Raw genomic sequence first — 8,489 nt, 5'->3', positions numbered from 1 at the left:
AATGGCCCAAGTGCTCTCCAGCGGAGAACAAGGCAGCGGCGCTCCCGCACATACAAACGTCTCTGCTAGACAGTGCTGTTAATTCTTTGGGTATAACTAAAACTCCTGGATCAAGTGGTAGTTCTATTTTGCGTTGTTAATTCTGATTATACAAACAATAGTCATTGTGTAGAAAGCATCTCCCTTTCTTCACCTCGTCGCTAACAACCTTTGTCGTTGTTTTTAATAATCGTCTTCCTAATCTGGGGCATGTGATTTCTTATTATTTGTTTCGCTTGTATCTCCCTAATTATTAATCATACTGAGCATCTTTTCATATACTTGTTGGACATTCTCATAGTCTTTGCAAAACAAAAATGTTTTAAATCATTTGCTGATTTTAAGAAGATAATTATATTGTTAAAATGTAGGAATTTTAGTATATTCAAGTTACTAAGTCTATGAACTGTATAATTTTCAAATAATCCTGCTCTTTCAAACTCTCTTACTTTGTATCTGTATTCTTTGGTACAGAGAAGTTTTAAAATTTTAGGTACTCTAATTTACCCATTTTAGATATTATTGCCTGTACTTTTAGTATCATGTTGAAAAGATTTTTTTTATATCTAATCTCAGAAATATTTTTCGTGGCTTTTTTTTATTTTAAGAATCCAATTTTCTTGTATGATTGAGATGCTAAGCCTACTTCATCTTGGAACTCCCCTCCATCAAAAGAGGGGGGGTGGAGGGAGGGAGGGAGGGAGGGAGGGAGGGAGGGAGGGAGGGAGGGAGAGAGAGAGAGAGAGAGAAAGAGAGAGAGAGAGAGAGAGAGAGAGAGAGAGAGAGAGAAGAAAAGAAAAGAAATGAAAGGAAAACCCTGAGAACTTGACCTGCAGTTAAACCCAAAGACCAGGAAGGACCCTACATTTACTGCCCAGCTACTCCCTAGCAACAGTTAATCAAGGATCAGTCTGATTGTCTCAAGTGTGCTTTCAGACGGTTCCTGATTGTTTATGGTCTTGCTTCATCTCATCCACCTGTTGGCTTACAATAGACATTCAGTTAGTTGCTTGCCAGATTGGATACCCCTCACTTGGTCCCGTTTTCCTATAAAAGCTTGTCCCGATGAGAGTTTGGTGAAGCAGCCCCAAACCATCCTGTGGGCCAGTGTTGGGTAAACCCAAACTCAAGACTGTAATAAAGAGACCCTAACGAGATTACATTGAGCCGACTCCGTGGTGGTCTTTTAGGGTTCACAGATGCTTCCTGGTACAGCATGACCATATGTATGATTTCAGTATATCCTTTTTCATGTAGGTCTCTAGCTTGCCACAAACACATGATGAAAATACTGTCCTTCCTCTGTCAAATTGTCCTGACATCCCCCCCAAAAAAGTACTCGATATATATGTGGTTTTATTTCTGTGGTTTAATTCTATTTGTCTCTGTCTGTCTTTGTGAACATGCCACATTATTTTGATTATTGTTTTGTTATAAGTTTTTTTAAAAATAAGAAATTGTCAGATGTCCAACTTTATTCTTCTTGTAGAATTGTTTTGGCTTTAAGAGCCTTGGGAATTCCATACAATTTTTTATTTGTGTGTGTGTACATACATGTTCATGTTTGTGCAGGTGTGCATGCATGGGTGCACATCAAAATAGCTAGACTGACTGGGTGGGGAGTCCCATGGAATCAGCTTCTACCTCTCCAGCCTGGGTCATAGCTGCTGGGTCTTGCCAGACCTGGCTCCTATCTGAGGCCTGGGGATGCAAATTCATGTCCTCCCGTCCTCCCGCTCGGGCCCTCCCACTCCTGTTCCCCTACTCCCGCCCCGCTAGCCCCGCCTCTCTACTTTCAGCCTCCCCTCCCACTCAAGCCCTCCTACTTGCATGGTAGTCAGTCACTGAGTGACTGCCTTCCCTCAGCCTAAGGTCCCATGTCGATTTTAAGACAACATTTCCTAATTCCGGAAAGGCTGTAATGATTTTAAAATGGATACCTTAAGTCTATAGGTCAGTTTGAATATCATTTACATCTTAACAATATTAAATTTGTCTAATCCATAAATACATCATATCATCTCACTTTTTTGTCTTTTCTTTAACTTTCTCAAACAAAATTTTAGTTGCATGTGCATTTCCCTTCTTGGTAAACTATCCTACTTTGTGTTTTTTATTCTTCTTCTTCCTCTCCTCCTCCTCCTCTGCCTCCTTCTCCTCCTTTTTTCTTCTCTTTTTAATTTTATTTGCTTTATGTATGAGTGCTCTGCTGCATATACATCCTCAGACCAGAAGAGGGCATCAGATTCTCTTATAAATGGCTGTGAGCCACCATGTGGCTGCTAGGAATTGTACCCAGGACCTCTGGAAGAGCAGCCAGTGCTCTTAACTGTTAAGACATCTCATGTGCCCCGTGTATATTATTTTTTGATGCTATTGTAAATGGAATTATTATCCAAAAATATTCCTTTTTGGTTAATTTTGAATCTGTAACTTTGCTGAATTCATTTATTAATTCTAACATACAGCATTTAGCTATGATAATTTTTAGGATAAATTAATTCCAAATATCTCATATGGATATTAATACAAATATAAAAATTATTTAAGCAGTTACATAATCCTCTCTTTGTGGAAGCCCTTTTCACAAAATAATTGTAGTCCATCTTGAAGTCTCTATGCTTACCCGCGGCTGCATCTGTTCGTGTATATGTGTGATTTCTCTAGAATTATATGAACATCCTGTATCTATGTACTTACAGACCAACTGAGGCCGCCCCGCATGCTCTGCTTTGCCATGATACTCTGGTAGTGCACTGTCAGAAATGTAAATGTTACAACTCCCAGCCATTTTATGTAAGCACCTGTTTTAGAGACACTAGACATAAAACAATGTAGGTTTTTTCTAAACATTATTGCCTTGGTTTAGAGAAGCTTTTTATCTGATAACGTGTGAAGTGGCCAGTGCTTCACTTATCTGGAAATGGCACAGTATCTTCTCAGACTTTGTTCAGACCCACCTCCACCAGCCTTTTCCGAATTACCCGTAATTCAGAACAGAGAACTAATTCTCCTGAGCCCTTTACGTTTTCCTATGCATAGTTCCCATCAAATGCTGCCTCAACACAGCACCGTTTCAACAAACAGCTTCTGCTTTGGCTCCGTGAGCCTTTCCAGATATCTCAGGAGATCGACCCCAGAGTAGCTCTCTGCTTCTCCCGGTCTCTGCCTCCCTCGGCCTGTTTTGAAGAGGTTTGAGTATACAGGGCCCATGTGCTCACTTCCACACTCCTGTCCTCTGTGTCTATGAAGCAGGGGTGGATAGTGCCCGTTCCAGATTGACTTGGCCTTTAGAAAAGACTTAAATGTTCCTTAAGATATCGTCTGTCATTGTAGACCATAACGCTCCCCCAGATGGCATAAGAGATCATTTGTTTTAAGCCGAGTATGAACAACCAGAGCCTGAGAACACGGATCTAGGTTGTCCCAAAGACTCTTTTACCTGAGGGCAAGTCACATGAGATTTAATTAGTTGTAAAAATAAGGTTATAAATCAAGGGATTAATCAAATCCACCAGTGGGGTGGGGGATCCTGAAAAGGTGGCTCCAGGATTCAGAGCCAAAGCTGTTCTTGCAGAGGACCTGAGTTTTATTCCCTGCACCCATGTTGGGCACCTCACTATTGCCGATTCAGCGCTTCAAGAATCCTAAACCTCTGTCCACCATGGGCACCAGAGGAATGTGTTTTTGTAAATACAACCATGGGGACTTGCATGTAGGTGATTTAGAGCAAGGCAGGGAAAACTGTGCTGTAGAACTCAGAGACTATCTGATAAAATTCTTAGGATTTGTGGAATCTAATAGGGACCTAGACCCTCAAACCAACTGCATGCACAAAGACCAGATGGCCTCACAGAGACTGCAGCAGCAAGCACGGGCGTCCATGGGTCTGCCAGGTCCTCTGCATACGTTACAGCTTTCAGTTTAGTGTTCTCATGGGAGTTTGGTTCCCAGCACCCACATGGTAGTTCACAACCATTCACAACTCCAGTTCCATGGGATATGGTACCCTTTTTCTGCTCCCCTTGGGCACTGTAAATGCATAGTGCACATATATACACACGGGCAAAACGCCCATACACATTAAACAAACATGTAAGTGAAATAATTATTTTTAATTGAAAGCAGGATTAGTGAGGGGATGCAATGTCACCTGCATTTGCACTTTGGTTGGGTGGAGACTAGTGTTTTGTTAAAAATGCATTTTATAGGTTTGACATCATGGTCCCAGGATGTTAAATCGGACACAAGGGTGGGTGATGGGTGACTATTAAGGGGACCAGAAATAGCTCACAATAACTTCCTGTGGGCCATCAACATTCCAATTCTTTACAGTCACAAACGTCTAGTCAGTCATTTTGTCTTATATAATCTTTAATATCTGTGTCCTGGTTAGTTCTATGTCAACTTGAAAAGACCTAGATTCATCTGAAAGAAGGGACCCTCCGTTGAGAAGAGGCCTTCATAAGATCAAGCTGTAAGGCATTTATCTTAATTAGTGATAGATGGAAAATGGTCCAGCCCCTTGTGGGTGGTGTCATCCCTAGACTGGGTTTTGTAAAATGGGGACCGAGCCAGTAAGCAGCACCCTCCATGGCTGTGTATCAGGTCCTGCCTCTAGGTTCCTGCCCTGTTTGAGTTCCTGTCCTTCCTCCCTTCTAAGACAAACAGTGCCGTTGCAAATGTAACTCATATGAACCCTTTTCTCCTCAAGTTGTTTTTTATCATGGTTTTGTCTCAGCAATAGAAATCCTAAGACAGCTGGGATGCTGTTTGTCCCCCTGAGAACTTCAGCTAGAACCTCTCTGTGTCACTTATGGGATAGGATTGGACTTGAAGCTACACTACTTGAGTTTTTTTTTTTTTTTTTTTTAATCACAACACAAGGGCCAGAGAGAGAGGGAAGCATGTCCTTCTACCTCCAGACTTCCTGTGTCATTTGACAGCTGGTCTCTCAGACCCAAACCATCCCAGCCAGAGAATTGAGGTCACAACTGTGAGTCATCACTCCTATAAGGGAGCAAGCCTGGGCTACATCCATCAGGGCTTCTGCCTCCTTCAACAGTTGTATTTTATTTATTTTTGCTCCTTTAGAACATCAAAGTATTTTAAATAATAAAAAGATACATTCTCATACGAGGATATTTTATAATGTTTTATAATAACATTTGGCTTCATGTAGGGGTTGGGTGTAGATAAATCCTTTTTTTTTTTTTTTTTTTTTTGCAGCATGAGGGTGTCAGAAATAGACTTCAGAATATTTAAATTCTATGCATAAATATTACATTTGCAGTTTCCAACTCATATATTATCTTGAAAGCAAATGAAAACAAGATCTATAGGATTAATTAATCAAAGAAGGGGTCAGAGCAAACTTAGAAACCTGTAGCTATGGCAGCCGGCTTGGACAACCTTAACAAACCTGCTCTTGATGGATTAAATCATAGACACTTTCTCAAAGTTCTGCCAGTTAGAAGTTCAAGGCCAGTGTTCCCAGTGGCTTGCTTGCTGGTTTGCTCACCCAGCTGCTCCTCGGTGGCCTTTCTACAGCTGCTTTTACTGGCTTGCCTACGGTGGCTTCTCCATGTGTCTCATTTGCCCTTTCCTTGGTGTGAGAAGAGAAATAAAAAGGGAGGAAGAAGAAGGCTGTCTGCGGTGTTCTAAAACTAGTCCTAATGCATTCCAACCTACTTTAGAAGTCACTCAGTTTACCCAGCGGGGTAGTACTCCACCTTACCTCCCAGAGCCCCCTCCGAGACGGTCATGTGGGAGCTGCACTTCCAAACATGACTCCAAGACACAATGCAGTCCTACCAATCACTGTGAATTATAACTCGTAGTATTTCGATTGGGAAGCAGTGGTGGGGTGGCAGGGCAGTGGATAGGATGAGAATAACTTTATATGAAATTTCATTTTCTCTCTCCAAGTATCTGGAGACATCACCTTGAAATGGAAAAGAAGAAATAAACAGACAGACTTCCATCTAAATTAGGCCAATGAGTAAACTTCGGACCTCTGATGTTGCTAGATGTCTCCTCACCTAACAACAACTGCACTTCCTTCACCAGCTCGACAGCGATGGGTGTAAGAAAAAATCACAAGAACCAAATTAGTTTAAACTAAACTCTCAGACCCTAATACCGCAGATTTCCAAACACGTGGTAAAATGAGCCACACTGGGCAGAAAATAGGCAAGCTGTAAGCATTGAACCAGGTCTGCTGCTTGGCATTCACATAAGGCCACAAGATCAAACCTCTGCACATTTCGTTTTGCTTGAATGTCTCGATGCACCCACACTAGCCTCGAACATCCTCCTGCCTCAGCTTCTTCAACGTGTGTTTACTGGTGCAAACCACAGCCATGTGAACTTGTAGTTGACTTGACAGAAAATGCTTTGGCTCTTTGGCTCTTTTTTTTTTTTTTTTATTCCATGAAGCATTGTATTTGACGGACCTTCGGAACTTTTTGTTTGTTAGACAAAAGCCAAAGGCTAGTTTCAACCTAAAGCATTTTGGATTTGCAATTGTTTTTGATTGATGTATAGCAACCAACACTGCCATCTGGTAATTTTTTTTAATTATTTACTTTTCTTTCTCCTGTTAAATTCTCTTGTAAAAAGACTACTTATTCTGCTTAGAATATGTTTCCAAATATTTGCCTGGGAACAGCCTGAGTGACGACATTTGTAAGACACAGCCATCGTGTTTATTTGTCCATGACTCCTAACTTCTGATGGATTAAAAACCTGGCTTTTCACATAAAAAATAAGAAGTCATAATAAACATATTTTAAATAAGCCAAACAGAAAGTCCTAGTTTAAGAAAATTGGGGGCATAAAGAAAAATCAACAGGTTCATGCCTAGCAATGTAGTAGGACATTTGTCCAGCATATAGAGTCCTGAGGTTGATTCTCAGCATGGAGAAAAACAAACACAAAAGGCTAGTTTAACCAGGTACCCTGCACACCCACAGTCTTATCACTTGGAAAGAGGAGGTAGGAAGACTGTAATTTCAAGTCCAGACCGGGTTACCCAGTAAATCCCACCCTAACCTAAGCTACATAGTAAGATACAGTACATTAGAGAGCAAAAGGACACTTTAGAACTGAAAATATAATAACTAAAATGTACAAGTCAGCACATGGCATTACCATCAGGAACCAGAAAACAGGAAAGAATCAGTGAGCCCTGAAAGTAGAGAATTACTAAACCTAAATAAAAGAAGGGAAACTGACCCCATGCTCTCAAAATGGACAGAGACTCAGGTACCTGGGTAACTATATCAAAACAGCTGGTCTGCCTGTCATCCTGAGTCTGAACAGGCAGAAAGCTAGACCTGAGAGAACGAAGAGACTGTACCTGTGTGTTGGTAGCTCTGTCTCCTGAAGATCAGACTGTCTCTTAGTGGCTGAACATCCTTGAAACTGGAGTTAGGTCCCATCCAGTCTCTCAGGAACCCAGGCGACAACCCAGCTTCCCCGATCACCATGCAAACACAATAAGGAAAATCTTGTCTTAGTCACCTTTGTATTGCTGTGAGGAGACCTCATGACAGAAGCAGCTCTTACCAAAGGAAGCATTTACTTGCTTAGAGTTTCAGAAGTTAGTCCACTATCACCATGCAGAAGAGCATGGCAGTGTGAGGGCAGGCATGGGACAGAAGTAGCTGAGAGCTTTACATCCTGATCTTCAGGTGGGAGACAGGGAGTAGGAGGTGGGGAGAGGGAGGAAGGGAGGAGAGGAGGGAGGGAAGGAAGAAAAAAAAAGAAGGAGGGAGGGAGATACGAAGAGGAGAGAGAGAGAGAGAGAGAGAGAGAGAGAGAGAGAGAGAGAGAGAGAGAGAGAGAGAGAGAGAAACTGGACTTGCATGAGCTTTTGAAACCTTAAAATCCACCCTGCAATGACATACCTCCTCAACAAGGCCACACCTACTTATCTCTCCAACCCTTCCAAACAGTCCCTATGGTGTCCACGTAGTCAATTCTCTCTCATCCAAAAGTCTGCATCTTCAAAAACCTTCAACCTAATTAAAATATCGTTTTTATTGGTGGTTTTGACCACACCTTCCATGGTCTACTCACTATCATGGCAAAAAGTACTCACCATGACCTGGAGAAGATTAAGGGCCTCCTTACTTCCATGAATAGCCACCCACCTCTTGCAAACACACAAAATCAAGCTATCTTGCTCCTAGCCACCTTTGAGTCAGCTTACTCCAAGACTTCTGGAGTGCTCTGTTGTTTGGCTAACAAAACTTCTGCTCAAACTCTCTGCATCTCTTAGCTGAATTCGTTCCCTGAAGAAGACAAGAGGGGAAACCTGTAGTCTTATAACAACTGAGATGTCAGAGGAGAGGAAAAGGAAGGCATGATTAAACCCTGTGAGAAAAAATAAAGATTGGAAAATTTCCAAGGTGTTTAAAAGACAAGGCTGAGAATTCAAGATGCTC

Source organism: Micromys minutus (genome assembly GCF_963924665.1).
Source record: "Micromys minutus genome assembly, chromosome: 15".
NCBI lineage: Eukaryota > Metazoa > Chordata > Mammalia > Rodentia > Muridae > Micromys > Micromys minutus.
Note: the sequence above shows the minus strand (reverse complement) of the source record.